Source organism: Thermobia domestica, chromosome 6, assembly GCF_964235325.1.
Source record: "Thermobia domestica chromosome 6, izTheDome1.hap1.1, whole genome shotgun sequence".
In the NCBI taxonomy this organism is placed as follows: Eukaryota; Metazoa; Arthropoda; class Insecta; order Zygentoma; family Lepismatidae; genus Thermobia; species Thermobia domestica.
In genome coordinates, this window is record NC_137459.1 from 116023517 (window position 1) to 116039983 (window position 16467).

Consider the following 16467-nt stretch of genomic DNA (forward strand, 5'->3'; position numbering starts at 1 on the left):
GAATGAAATGTGGGAGAAAGCGGGAGTACCCTGACAAAACCCACGGATACTATCTTGTCCACCACAAATTTATCAGGCAGGGATCGAAAGAGTAAGGACCCCATGCACGAGATGAAGCTCTCTACCACTGAGCCACTGTGCCCAGTGATTGAAACAAGTCAATGATAATAGAAGAATTGGTGGAATGAAATGTGGGAGGAAGCGGGAGTACCCTAAAAACCCATGGATACTATCTTGTCTATCACAAACTTACTTGGTCCACCAGAGGATGCGCTCTACCACTAAGCCACTCTGCCCAATGATTGAAGCAAGTCCGTGATAACAGAAGAATTGGTGGAATGAAATGTGGGAGGAAGCGGGAGTACTCTGACAAAAGCCACAGATACGATCTCACCCATCTCAAACTTAATTGGTCCACCAGAGGAAGCGCTGTACCACTGAGCCACCGCTGGCAATAATTAAACCCAGTCAATAATAATAGAGGAAGTTGTGGAATGAAAAGTGGGAAGAAGCGGGAGTACCCTGAGAAAAACCACGGATATGATCTTGTGCGCTAAAAATTTCCTTGGGTGGGGATCGAAAGAATACGGACCCCACGCAGAAGAGGAAGCGCTCTACCAATGAGCTGCCGCGCCGAATGATTAAAGCAAATCAATGATAAAAGAGGAATTGGTGGAATGGAAAGTGGGAACAAGTAGGAGTACCCTGAGAATACCCACGGATACGATACTCTCCACCACACAACTTACTTTGCTGGGGAACGAAACAATAAAGACCCCATCCACGAGAAGAAGCGCAGTACCACTGAGCCACCGCGTCCAATGATTAAAGCAAGTCAATGATAATAGAAGGATTGATGGAGGAAAAGTGGCGAGAAGCGGGAGTACCCTGAGAGAAGCTACGGATACGATCTTGTGCACTGCAAATTTAGTTGGCCGGGGATTGAAACAATAAAAAACCCACGTGCCAAAGTAAGCGGTCTACCATTGAACCACCGCGCCCAACAAGAACAAGAAAATTTGAAGTTACTAGGAAACATTTTAAGAACCAATATCTTTCAATGGTAAAGACCACTGCCCGATGATCGTTTTTAATAACTCCATGAGGAGGAAAGACTGATAATATCCTCTTCTATATTGTCTTTTTCAAACCACTAACCTTATCCAGATATTATCCTTTATTCTTCATCCGGATGTAATCAGTTATCCGAATGTTCTATTTTCCAGATATTATCCGCTATCTTAATTTTATAAATTATCCGGATAAATACATTATCCGGATATTATCCGTCATCCGGATATCATCCGTTATACGGATCTTATTCGTCATCCGTTATCCATCATGCGGATAGTATCGGTTATCTGGATATTATCCGTCATTCGTTATCTGGATATTATCCGTCATCCGTTATCCTGATATTATCCGTTATCCGTCATCCATTTTGTTATCCGTCAACCGGATATTGCAAATCCGGATAAGTTTCTATCCGATATCAGTATAAAAATTATCCACATGTGGTAATACCTAATCAGCATCGTGAGGAGCATACACGAGCTAAATGTCTTCAAAGTCTGCTACACAAGAGCGGGATCGGATGAAGGGGGCGATCATGGTGATTGGCTCCCAGAAAGGGAATATTTCTAATTTTATATATAATTAAAGCCATTCCAGAGTTAGTAGCTCTAAGTAGGAGTATTACCAACCACCGAGCCCCCAGAAGTCCATCGTACATCCGCCTCTGGACAAGAGAATGGGAAACACTTATTATTCACACTCACTTTGCACATCTCAACAAATAAACAATTTTTTCTTTCACTTCTGCAATCTACTGAACTGTAACGACTTTTCGTATTTAAAAATAATTATTCATTTTTCAATAATTGTCAATGTTTATAAGTTCAATAATTCACCATGAATAGAGTCAATTAGAAGTGTTTTTCTAACGAAGAAATAACAACATGAACTATGTAATATCTTCTCAAAACTGTCGATAGTTGAGAGTCGACAAACTTTGTTCTTTTGTTTACCGATTACCTCGAAACCGCGGTAGCCAGAATTAGCCCAGGATGGGGGACTTATATTAAGAAAATGAAAATCTCAGGAAAATGCAGAAGTCTTTTAGTCTCAGAGAAAAAAGGAATGAAATCTCTAATTTCTAGTTCTGTTAGTCTTGTAGCTCTTAGTCCGTAGCAAAGTACTGATAGAAATATGGCCAATGAATTATGACTATTTTGTAGAATATTCCACTCTAATATTACAGGAAATTCATCTTCCGGCTTGGTGGGTTGTGAAAAGTTAGAGAGTGTATTGGTATACTATGTAAAGTATGTGTACTTTCTTTGATTTGTGATAACAATCAGAAACAGATGTAAAAGGTAAATTACAGTAATAGTTTTCTGTTAATTTTTATATTCAAGGGGAGACGGAAAACCTACTTTTATCTTAACAGTTGTTTTTCTTAAAATTTCTATTTATGTTCACACCCTTCCCCCTCAACATTGAATACGGAAATGTAGAACTTATTTAGAATTTGATTGTTGATTCCAATATATTTCAAGCATCACTTGTCGGACTTGGGCCTGTGATATGTCGATAAATTGCTATCGTCGATATCAATATTATCATATATCAACATTCGATATCGCGAATATATGGACATGAATGTATCGTTGTAAATTTTCGATATCGATATTCGGGGGTCGGCGAGGTATAAGGGGCCCTTAAGACTTGCGATGGATGAAGAAATTAAACTTACTTTTTACAATATTGATTTCTAATCTTAATATCTTTATTACCACAAACTGCAATATAAATACATCTACTTGCAAATTTGCAATATTATATGGTATAATTTCTTAGGCGCCAGAACTTTTCTGTTCCCTGAAAAAAGAAACAAAAAATCACGTGCAAAAGCAAGTGCTTCGAACTTTGAACTAGAATTAACCTTAAGAAAGTTTTTTTTATTCCTCTCTCTTGGAGACTTCCACCCCTTTTGGCCTTTGGGACCGCTCATTGACAAAACGTGCACACATGTTCGCTATTTGCATTCATGCTCTTAGGCAGAGTCAGAAATTTTGAATAGGAAACGACTTTTAATAATAATAATAATAATGATTATAATAATAATAATAATAATAATAATAATAATAATAATAATAATTATTATTATTATTATTATTATTATTATTATTATTATTATTATTATTATTATTATTATAAAAATGGGGTTTACAACTATTGTCTCATTTCTTTATCTTGCGTGGGAGGGCCGCTCGTCTGCTACGCCACTCGTGTCTCCTATTCTGTGTTTGTCTCTTTTTCGTTTCGTTTATCTTTTTGTTTCTGTGCTCTTAGGCTTTTATATGAAACGTTTATATTATATAACTTTTTATGAGTTTCTTTTTTGGGTTGCGATGTGGGGAAGAGAGAAATGCTTTCTTCTTATATCTGTTTCTTGCCATTCATCTTGTTTGAACTGCTTAAGTAAGTCATTTTGTAGCTTTTGAGTCATCCAACTCCGTCACAATAACAAAATTGTCATTCTCAAAAATTTGTTTTATTCTCTTATTTGCAGTTTGCCACACAGATATATTTGTGGCAAAATTGAGGTTTAGTCCAACGCCTTTCGAATTTGCAACCAACCCAACCGCCGAGATTTTTGGGTTGCCTGATATTGCAGGAAAAGAAAAATTGCAGGTGGTAATGCACTTTTGGAGTAGTGTATACAAAGTTATTGTCGCATGTCTATAACAGAGATGGAGTCGGTTCGTGGGTCAGTGGGTCAAGTGGGTCAGTTTTCTCAGTGGGTCAGTGGGTCGTGGGTCAACAGCATGTGACCCACCACCCACCGTGACCACTTCGACCCACCACCCACCATTACCCACTGTGACCCACCACCCAACGTGACCCACTGCGACCCACCACCTACCATGACCCACTGCGACCCACCACCCACCATGACCCACTGCGACCCACCACCCACCGTGACCCACTGCGACCCACTGACATAGTATTATCTGCCGACCCTCTCTGCTCACTGCATTGTAGACAGTATCTTCTGAAGACTGGTAAATTTGTCTCCGTTTTACTTTCAAGACCTTCATTTCCCTTCCTTTTCCATTTGTTTCTGTCTACTTACCTGAGGTGAGTGTATCTAACCAAGTGAAAAAAGAACTTCAGGCACTTTTGGATATTGATATTTTTAATAGTAATAATAGCAATAGGACTTATACTACAACTTGGCTTTCGAGAGCTGTGAGTTTTTAGAGGAGCTAACTACTGGAAAAAATACATTTTTGAATCACTGTAATATATAAATTATTATATAAAAAATTGAATGTAACTATGTGTGCCTGATCATCACGGTCAAATTGCAAAGTCAAATGAAATTACTTTTAGTATATAGTTAGGCCTTAATCCAAATTGGGATGTTATATATTGTTTTTATTATAAGGCATAATATCCTAAAAAGGTAGTGAGGATCCGAATTTTTGGAACAAAAAAAATGAGTATCTCGCAAGCCGTTAAACTTACGGAGCTGAAATTCAGTGTATTAACTCTTTATTGAAAATAAACAGAATGTGTCTTAGCATTTTTTTAAAATTCTTCTTTATGTGTGTGTGTGTGGGGGGACTTTCTATATATGGAAAATTGGTAGTGAGTTGGTTTGTAAAAATGATCGAAAACGATCGATGTTATTTAAAAAAAAAAAACAGAAACAAAAAATACAGTGCTTGGCTTCATATAACCATTGCTTTCTGCTATAATATTTGCTGAAGCTTATGTTTATTATATGGAGCGCTTACAGCACAGGGCAATCAACCCATAAAGTTGTGAGAAAAATAGGCATAAAATTTGTACTGTAAGCTTAATTACACGGAAATTTGAAGTTTGGATTGTACGCATAATTGTGTGGAAAATTTTACACTTTTTTCGCTTTACGTTGGTCTGCTTACTTTAATTTGGAACTTCGAAATTTCATCCTTTTTTCCACTGAAAAGTATTGATAATTGAACAAGGAAATAATTATACTATGATAATTTAATTGACATTCATCGTAATTTGGCACATGGCAAACAGCAGTGTGGTAATAGAAGTTGAAGAAGGAGGGAAATCCCATTCACCTCTGAACACTTTCAAGAACACGTTCCCTTTCACTTTCTAGACGGGGGAGGGAACTTGGTAATGGTATCAAACTTTCATGTGTAATTACAAAAATTAAATTTATAAACAAATAAGAAATCATCAGTTTATCAGGTTTTAATTGATAATTTATTCACAAGATTCCATATCAAATTCGTGGTAGATGAAGTTTCTGTTCTACATGGGTCGACATTGCCAACTGACATGGTCCGATGGTCGATATTGAAAAGATGTTGTATGGTGATAGAGAGATGATACTTCTTGCTGAGTATTTCAAACCTGACCAAGAAAAGTCGTTATCAGACAAGTCTAGCAAGTAGATTGTCGATGAGGAGTTACAGAAATTTCTACGTCGGATAGAAGTATTACCATTTTCCACGACAGAGTGGGAACGGGGATTTCCCCATATGAATTCACAGATGACTGATATTAGAAATAGACTAAGTGCTCAAACATTGTCTAACTTGTTGCTCATCAATGTTAATGGCCCACCGCTAGACATGCTCAAAGTAGACGAGCTAGTTATTTCTTGGCTAAAGGATGGACATTATTCCACTGCGGATGATTTACCGCCAAAAAGTTACCAACAGGAAATAAATCCGATTTCAGATTTGTTTTAAGGTGGAAAATTACGAGTTACGGAAAATGCATACTTGTATTACTAATGGCTTTTTTGTGTTATTCAACTTTGTACCTAATTTTTAGTAAGTCTTTTCTTTGCTTCAGGTAAACTACTTTGAATAAATATTCATAATAATTGCAATTATGCATATTTGTAACTTAAATTTAACGTGGTGTTTTAGTGATTGCACAAATTACAATTATGAGCATACTTTATGGAAATGGTCTCACATAGGGTACCCGAGCACCTTTATACCCTTTGAACAACTGATTTTCAAGTCTTTTGTGAGAAGAATACTGTGAACTGAGAAACCATAACCTTTTCCATATTATACAGGGGTATTTTCCTGCGAATAGAAGTTTCTTTTGGAATGCGTTCAGAAATTAACACTTGCAAGAATATTCTCTTAGTACAAGTATATTTTAAGCACACACTAATTTCCCCCCACCTCGAACTGTTTCAATTTCCTCACTGACAAACACTTTACCATTTTATATCGTAAAGGTCAGATCCACCGTTATTATAATAGAGTGGTGCTTGAGCGATTGACTAGAAATTCAAACTCCGATTAGTGACAATTTCATACAAGTGTGAACTCTTTACTCAGTTCAGAAGAGGCCGTGGATCGTGTTCAGAGTTGATGACGATGGATTTTGGTGAGTCAGAGTAGATCAAAGTGGATGAGAGTGGTTCATGGTGGGTGGTGGGTCAGAGTGGGTCACCGTGGGTGATGGGTCAGAGTGGGTCACCGTGGATGGTGGGTCATGGTGGGTCACGGTGGGTGGTGGGTCATGTTGGGTCGTGGGTCAGAGTGGGTCACGGTGGGTGGTGGGTCAGTGGGTCGTGGGTCAAGTTTTCATTGACCCACGCCAACTCTGGTCTATAAATATGTTGTTGCTGGAATATAATTTGATAACGAATTCGCCCGGTATTTATTATAATGTTAGTATGTGTATAATCGGCAAAGACATGTATGTGGCAAGTTTCGTGTCATAAGAGCAGTAAATAAGAATAATAAAACGAAAATAAAACTTTCTTGTCCAATTCGCAACATTTTGTTTGACTCATTCTAATTTTCGTATTTATAATTCTCTTTCTATGGAATTTACCACAAAGATACATCTCCAATTGTACACATAGTATCAGTATTAAAGTACCCTGCAAAATCACTATCAAATTATATTGTTACAACAAGAAATTTATAGATATGAGACAATCATTTTGGACATGAGTGTACATTTGATCGTTTATTAACAGTTACATTTCTACTTATATCATTAATTTTAAGCGACTTTGTTAGGTTTGAAGTTTTCACCCGGCTCCACGGAATTTTATATTCATTCATGGAGTCGGGTGATTTGAATTTTCCTGTACATACCAAGGCATCGTTATTACCTTTTTACTTTCTAATGTAGTGGCTATGCTCTTATCAATTATTTCACAGATCTTTATAATTAATACATCCTTCCCTGCTTGATTCAGATGCATATTGTGTTGAGTATATATTTCCCTACCTAACTTACTGATATCCACCATATCAATATCCGTGAATTGATTACATACTGCTTTTAGTTTTAAGTTAGTGGCTTGTACACTCCGCATCAAAAAATTGCGACAGCTAACGCAGTGCAGTTAGGCCACCCAATATATACTGTACCTCCTTATCCCATAATCGTGTCAGGTAAAGAGACTCCCTCTCTCTCCTCCTTTCTTCTCTCCCATACTGAAATTAGCTAACAACATAAGCGCAATTTTTATTTCACACTACACATGTATTAGTTTCGATAAAATGAAATAAAACCGAGACGAAACAAGATTGATATGTTGATGTAGGGTGAAACTGAAACACACACAATGAAAAATTGAAACTAAAGAATGTCTATTACACAGAGATTCAGTAATGAGGCAGAGAGAGAGAGACACACACACACACACACACACACACACAGAGAGAGAGAGAGAGAGAGAGAGAGAGGAGAGGATACAAGAAGAAAAAGAAAAGGGAGAACAGATAAAACTATGGAATTCAAACGTACTAAGAAAGGAACCTAACATTATAAAGTTCCGTTTCCAGAAATCCAACAGTAATATAGAAATAACGTTTGTTTTTACATATTTTTTTTCAGAACTATTCGAATATATAGAGAATGCTTTAAACATTCATTATGTCACTTTCATAATGGATAGCATACTCAATTTCCAGTAGGGGGCGCGGTGGCTCAGTGGTAGAGCGTTCACCTCTGGTGCTTGGGGTCCCGGGTTCTATCCCAGCCCCCGCCAAGTGAACTTTCTGGTGGACAAACACCGTGCTCGTGGGTTTTCTCGGGGTTCTCCCGTTTCCTCCCACTTTCTTCATTCCACCATTTCACTCATCTCTCATCATCACCGTCTCCTTTAGCCTAACCGGCATAACCGTGGGACGTTAAACTCAAAGATTTCATTTCATTTTCAATTTCCAGTAGAACTGTATATCTCTGAGACACATCTAGGATAATGTCGAAAGTTTAACACACATGCTTTGTTTCCGTGTGGTTCGATTCCAAATTCGGTAGTGTTCATTGGACGTACTGACCAAAGATACATTCTAATATACCCAGTAGATAGCGTTGGTCATATCCTCCACTTCAGACTACTAATGCAAACTGAACAAAAGAAAACAAAAACAAAACGAAAAGAAAAAAGAAAGAAAGAAAGATAAAATTGAAAAGCGCTATTTTATTGCTAAATTTCTATCAAGTCCGAACTGTATCGTAATGAAAAGTTACAAATCTTCGAAAGCAAAAGTTTATGTTCCTCATAGATTTAGCATGTTTCAAATTTCAACGTGAACAAAACACATTGAATTATATAATGGAATCAAATTTTCTGTGGAACTAGTATAAATAAAATTCTGTATTCAAATAACCAAAGAGGTTACCATTTTCTAGTCTTTTCCAAAGATGTATCTGTTCCGAACATCAAGCATTGATTTAATCTCTTCCGGATATAAAGTAATTTGCACAGATAGAATGAACACGCTAAGAACTCAAACGGATCATCGTGTCAGTCGGATGATGTTGGTTAGGTTATAGACCACCACTGGGTCGAGGATTCAAATCCGAATTAATCCGATAATTCGACTGAGACACGGTAACCCAGAGGATGAAAAAGATATTTTACTTATTCCCTTGCGTTTAAACAGTATTTCTGTCAGAGATGACCAGGAGTGGAGTTATTATCCCCAGAGCACGAAAAACACGAGGCCGCAGAAGTCCAGATCAGGTATATCGTGCTCTTGATCCCTTTTAACGTTAGAACTTGAAGTATGTGTGTGTGTGAAAGAGAGAAAGGGGCAAAAGTGAAAGATGCAAAGACAGGATAGGAAAACGTCAAGAAAGAGAGAGGGGGAGGCGAATATAAATATGAAACATACTTATCATTGTAATATATGATGTAGAACGCACACACTGTTTATTTGAATTATCGCCAGTGATGCTTTGGAAGTTCTCTATCAGAAAATAAATCTCTGTTTGCAGCAATTATTTTATGTGAAAAATTCATACTACCTTATGGGGAATCGAATCAATATTTTCCATGTGGAAGTCAAGCACGCTGCTACTACACCACCGATTGCTTTAGCCAAACTTTGTTTAACAAATGGTGTAGTATTTCTTTCTGAGAACGATAACACGAAAAGTGTATCCTGCAGATCAATAATGTCTTTGGAATGTCCTGGTAATTCCCTTGGCCTTTCCCAACCAACATTCGTAAATCGTTTCTATCATGATACAGGTGTTTGCTTGTCCAATATGATAAGTCAATTCTTCACAATCACTTAGTTATTATCCCCAGAGCACGAAAAACACGAGGCCGCAGAAGTCCAGATCAGGTATATCGTGCTCTTGATCCCTTTTAACGTTAGAACTTGAAGTATGTGTGTGTGTGAAAGAGAGAAAGGGGCAGAAGTGAAAGATGCAAAGACAGGATAGGAAAACGTCAAGAAAGAGAGAGGGGGAGGCGAATATAAATATGAAACATACTTATCATTGTAATATATGATGTAGAACGCACACACTGTTTATTTGAATTATCGCCAGTGATGCTTTGGAAGTTCTCTATCAGAAAATAAATCTCTGTTTGCAGCAATTATTTTATGTGAAAAATTCATACTACCTTATGGGGAATCGAATCAATATTTTCCATGTGGAAGTCAAGCACGCTGCCACTACACCACCGATTGCTTTAGCCAAACTTTGTTTAACAAATGGTGTAGTATTTCTTTCTGAGAACGATAACACGAAAAGTGTATCCTGCAGATCAATAATGTCTTTGGAATGTCCTGGTAATTCCCTTGGCCTTTCCCAACCAACATTCGTAAATCGTTTCTATCATGATACAGGTGTTTGCTTGTCCAATATGATAAGTCAATTCTTCACAATCACTTTGTATAAAAAAATAACTGTGGCGTGAACAGAACTTGAATACATGTTAGATAGTTGTATTATTCATAAGGCCATTACGTTACCCCTACACTATGATGCCACCTGAATTTACAAGCCAAATATTACTTACTTTAGCCCTGATTTTTGGAACGAACCGACTTCTTCCAATAACGTTATTTGTACCAAAGTGCGCAACAAAATTCATTTATTCGTCGGCCTAGAGAGAAATTAGTGCCCACTAATAAAGGAAAAACATAGACCATCCTGGGTGCACAAATGCTTCCTTTAGGAGTTATAGGCTGCCGAAAACTTGAAAAAAAAAATGAAATTTGAAACTCCATAGCTCGAAAACGGTGGAATCTATCGTAGTCGGGTCAAGACTTCACTTAGGAACTAATATGTGCACTATCCAAAAATACATGTTTCAGAATCCTAAGGTACTCACGCAATGAAGTATATATATATATATATATATATATATATATATATATATATATATATATATATATATATATATATATATTTATATATATAGTGAATTCCATGAATAACAGTATGCCCGTCTCCTGAAGAAACCAAGGCAGATAGAAACATGAAACTTTTTGTAACCTTAAAGGGATATAAATGACAACATTATGCTGATAAGGAAAATCCCCCATGAGGGAGACCTAAGGTGATTACGAAGGGTAACTACGAGTACTTCGACCGTACTTACGGATGACCACCATGTTGGATAGAGACATGCTAGCGACATGTAGCTTCCAAAACTGGTCTCTACATGTGATTACCTTTCATACGAGGTACTACACGGTTGGAGTTGCTATTTAAAATTTTATATTTGCCCCTCGTAACTCCCTTAGGTCCTTCTCTTGGGGGATTCTGCTTATCAGTCTTTTATGTCCCTTGATTGTTACAAAAGGTTTCATGTTTCTATCTGCCTTGGTTTCTTCAGAAGATGGGCCTTAGTGTTATGCGTGGAACGTACTTCTACCCTACTTTACGGTTGGCCGTCATGTTTCATACGGACACGCTAGAGACATGTAGTTTCCAAAATTGGTCTCTACACGTGATTACCTTTCAAACGAGATACCACACGGTGTGGTTGCTATTTAAAATTTTGTAGTTACCCCCCGTAACCCACTTGAACGCACCTCATGGGGGGTTCTCCATATCAGCGTAATGTATTTTATATCCCTTGAAAGTTACAAAAGGTTTATTGTTTCTATCTATCTTGGTTTCTTCTGGAGACGGGCCTTAGTGTTACTCGTGGAACGCACTGTATATGTGTATACATATATGAAAAAATGGATCACCTTCAGACTTTCAAAAATTTCTCCCGACCTCAGTTTTCAAGATATAAGAACAGTGTGTGAATTAGATAATTTATATTAAGGGGGGGATAAAATTAGGCCAACAGGACGTAAAGTCTGAAGGTACAATAATTCAAAATAAGACAATAATGCCTTAACCCCCACACATAAATATGGTATGACATCCGTAATAAGTAAGGGATTTATTAATTCAATAAATCTACCGACAACTATGTATACGCATATTTTTGACACACACACACCACACCTAACCTTTCTGAATGTGTACTCACTTTTGTGTTCGTAGCTCTCTATGGTTTATTTACTTAATAATTCGGCAGAGTGATAGCCATGGCCACAAGCATATGTAAATTTTTCCGCTCATATTGAAATCTTCCACTTTGCGTTATTACACACAGTCTTGCGAAAGAAAACCTACAGAGTGAGGCATAAGTCTGTTAACACCCGTGTAGCACACGAACGGCTTGCCGTTCACCTTGATTCATAGTATATGTTGTTCAAGTGGGTAATGGACCATATAGCCCAGTAAATAAAGGATTGTGAGCTCAAATAACTTATAAAAAGCTGAAAATTCAAGGTTTGTTTTTCAAGGTATATGAAATAACATACTAAAAGTCGCGGAAAATCGCATGTGTGCGTCATCCTTAAAATGGCGAACAAAGATGGCGGCCTGTCGATATGTTTACAGTTCGGGATTTAGGGCATAGTTCAAAAACAAAAAGTCGTAGATCATTTGTGCAAAATTATTTGAACTCTAAGAACATCTAACTTCAATTCTAAGTGTAAACTTTTTGAATTAAAACTATTTTGAGGAATTTACGTCCATTTAAACTTCAAAAATGTAGGAATTTTACCCCTTAATCTGGTAGTTTATGTAAAAATCTTATCGATACAGAAATAGACAAAGATTTTAAATTTTTTAATGAACTATTCATTATCTGTAATTTAAAGTAACACTCGTTCAGATTGAACAAAAACGAACTGAAATTTTTAATTTTGAAACAGATTAGAAAAGATGAAATTATAGGAGTTCATTAATTACCTTACGGATTGCATCAGCAAATATGCCATTGTCATTGATAAATGGGTTTTCTAGAGCTGGTGCTCGTTATCATCTAAATTAGATTCATCTTCCGATTGGCCGTTTGTACAGGAACTTCCTTGGCAAAATGCACAAAACTTTGACCACTTGAGATCAGCTTTCTTACACTCACATGCTGCTCGTTCACAATCCTTTCTTGCAGTCACTTTGCGCTTAGAAGCAAGTAAGTTTAGTATTTCGGCTGGAGCTGGTGGTTGGCTCTGTGGGTACTGGAATTATCATATCCTCTTTGACACACCAATCCCATTCGATTGGGTTCATGCTTCGGCCATGCCACTCCTGGACTCGGAGGTACACTCGAAGTGAATGCTGAGCAGCTGCCGCGCTAGTAGTGGCAAAGTGGCCAAGTTGAAATATGAAGACAGCTTTTTAACTATTTCCTTGCTATACCTGATACGTCTTAGATTATCCAGGGAGGACACGTTTCCTCCTCCATACAGGCGAATAAGAAATGTCTCTCTAATCTCGATCACGATTAGAGATTGAGATTGATAACTTTGTCACGATTGAGATTTGGTTGGTTGAAGGTGCTAACTAACTTGCACCGTTCTTTTCTTTCGGAGCATGTTGATCGCTGTCAACTTTCCTCTTCTGAATATAGCTGAGATAGTGTCACAGTCTGTTGCTGCATGAAAAAAGAGGAAGCAGTCTTTCAGTGGCCCGAGAGTCTTTTCAATTTTAGCGATATCGTAACATTTCCCCTGCGTTTTGCTTGTCTGTGGCCTTAGGAGAAACAGCGACTACTCAGGAAGTCTTCTAGCAATTAAGATTGTTAAAAGGTCAGAAACAGATCCAACAACAGCTACAAATTTCTCGTTTGTACTTTCTTCCATTGCTATTGAACAAATTAATGTATCGGCACCTTCATTGCATATACTTCTTCGTTTTTTCGAAGACTGTTTTTATCATTTGAACCAGTCTAGTTTTGTTCCCTGAATTTCTCAAGAACTGTGCTTGAGCTGTCGTGGCTTCCATGGTAGAATCAAATGCGATCTTTCTAGACACTTTTCCCAAAGCTCTTTGCTGTCTTTCTGCATTTTTCGTGTCTAATTGTAATTTGTATCCATCACATACAATGTCACTACAAGGTGAAAAACGTCGCTTGACATAATTCACATACTTAACACAGATTTGCTGGTATGTGTCTTTTTATTCCACACCATTGCGTGAAAAAGGAAAAATGAAATGACATCTTTAAGTTTTACGTCTCATGTACATGCCTGCTAGGCTAAAGGAGACGCTGATGATGAGAAATGAAGGAAATGGTGGATTGAAGAAAGTGGGAGGAAACGGGAGAACCCCGAGGAAACCTATGCACACAGTGTTTCTCCACCACAAAGTTCACTTGGCCTGAGCTGGAATCGAACCAGGGACCCTATGCATCAGAGGTGAACGCTCTACCACTGAGCTGCGTGAAGAAGGAATCCTCCATCAACAACATACGAGGTCGGTACACATTTGTAGAAACGAAGTGGTACTTCCGCCACGGGCAGTAAAATCGCACAGACAGTAAGCACACCAGAGCAATCGGAAACCAGTGGTGTGGAATTCGGTAGCAGGAAGTGAAGTGCTCCGAGTGCAAAATGTTTTCAAAAGTGACCCCATTCTGGGAGGAGTACACATCACCGCTCTTTCCGACATCGGATACAGTTACAGTGCAATTGTGAAACAGTGTTCGTCCAATGGTTTCTCCATTTCCAAGAAGTGTATTGCCATTGTACTCAAACACAACAAAATGCACAGCCAGAGGAAGCGGATGTGCGCACAGTGCCACGAAAACAACACCCCAGTCCCAAACGTACAATGGATGTAGTTGGACATATGCAGAAGTTGGTGACCCAGGAGAATCCGCCGCCACAAAGAGACATTGCCAGGAGTGTTAGAAGAACCAAATTAACTGTGCAGAGGTTAATCAGCCAGGATTTACGCCTGCAAGTGAAGCATAATCCACGTGTTCCCACACTCACAGCCAAACACATCCGGAAACGCAGGGTCCATTGCAAACGGCTTTATGAGAGGTATTTAGCGGGTGACAAATGGAAATATGTGATCACGTTAGACGAAGCCTAGATCTAGTTGTTAAATTCCAAGCGGGTTCGAGCCATTTACTATCATCCAAAGGATGCCGAGGACTATGCCAATTGCGTCCGCACATGCCGCGAAAGTTTTCCCCTTGGCTTCATAGTGGTTGCAGGTTTTGCCATAAAGGGAAACTTCCCCTGCATAGAGTTGCACGAAATGTGAAACTTGACGCAGCATACTATCAACAACACGTTCTGGAGCCACTATACGGGTAGCATATTCCGTCGTTGTATGGTGCTGAGGTGTCGAAAGTCTTCATTCATCAAGACAAAGCAGCCAGCCACACGGCTCAAACAACTGTGCAATACATCGCTCGCAAAGTGCTTGAAACTGGAATCCATGCTGTCCCATATTCAGACATCCCTTTCAAGTCTCCCGACACTGCATCAATGGACTTTTGTGCTTTCGGGGGTTTTAAGCGAGCTATTTCCTTACGTCGCCCATGCACATTGACTGGCTTGTGGGAAGTTTGTAAGGAGGAATGTTCCAAACTTGATCAGGTTTCTCTGAACAGCAGCCTACTCCAATGGAAACTTCGGTATCGGGCCATAGTATAGTCATGTTCGTCATATTGACCACAACCGCTGGTGGAAATACGACTTTACGCCCTAGCGTAGGGGACTCAAAATCGTTTCCTTAAATGTGGAGCGACCGCGCGTAATGTCTTCTGGTGTTTTAACACAAGGTAACCGAGACTCGACAATATTTTGGCATTCTTGCGCATGGAGATGTTATCATACAAGGAAGATAGCATTGGTGCTAATTCACATTTCAGATACTCACGAAGATTTTCACTTCGTTTAATTACAGCTGCGATTCTGCCGAAGAACTGCAACGGGTTTATTACAATCGGCTCTTCTTTGATTTTGATGGTACTGTAGGTGGCCGAGATAGGAATGACTATTTTCTTTCTTTCTAACTTTACAGATTCGTAGAATCCCCCAATCATTCTCTGGACTAATGTTTCCCCAACAATCCTCGCTTCATCGCAATTTGTTTTCTTGTTTGCAATTAGGTCTGTAGCAATGCTCTTGAGTAATACATTTTGAGTTGAATTTTAGAAAGGGTCGTGAACAGACAACCATTCTGATAATTTCTTTAAGTTTTTATCATCACGAGATGAACGGGAGGGCCTTAGCTCAATGTGCTGCTCAGAGGACACGAACTGTTTCCTCAAAAGCCCTTTAGAACTTCTGTTATAATAACAGTACTTGGAAATGATAGGATTCATCTAGATATCATAGAGTATGTTAATTCCCTTCCTTGAGTTAATTCCCCAGAAATTTTCATGGACTTCATTAAGGACTGTTCGATAATCATATCAGTTGGACCTGCGCTCCAGAAGGCTTCTTTCCTGCGAATTGTGAAGTATCTTTGGATTGTTAATTTATTGTAATCCTCTCATTCACAGTTGCTTCCAAGGCTTTCATCTCCTGAATATAGTGATGCGAACGTTTTGCATAGAAATTATGACCAGCTGCGTGAAAATACGGAAGCATTAATTTAATTGCATGGAAGTGAAGTTTCCAGTCCCCTGTTCGATCTGCATGGATGAATAGCAGTATGATTCTGACCTGCTCTATGTACTGCAGCCAAAGTTTACCAGTTAGGAAGAATTCACCATCTTCCTTTGAGATTTTTTCCATATCGTTTGTCAAGTGTCGAATAGTTTCATTTTCTTGCCAATCTTGGATATTACTTTCTCCATCCAGACATTGTTGAATAAGATCGCAAAACTTAAGTTTTGTCATCTACTCAATGGATTTT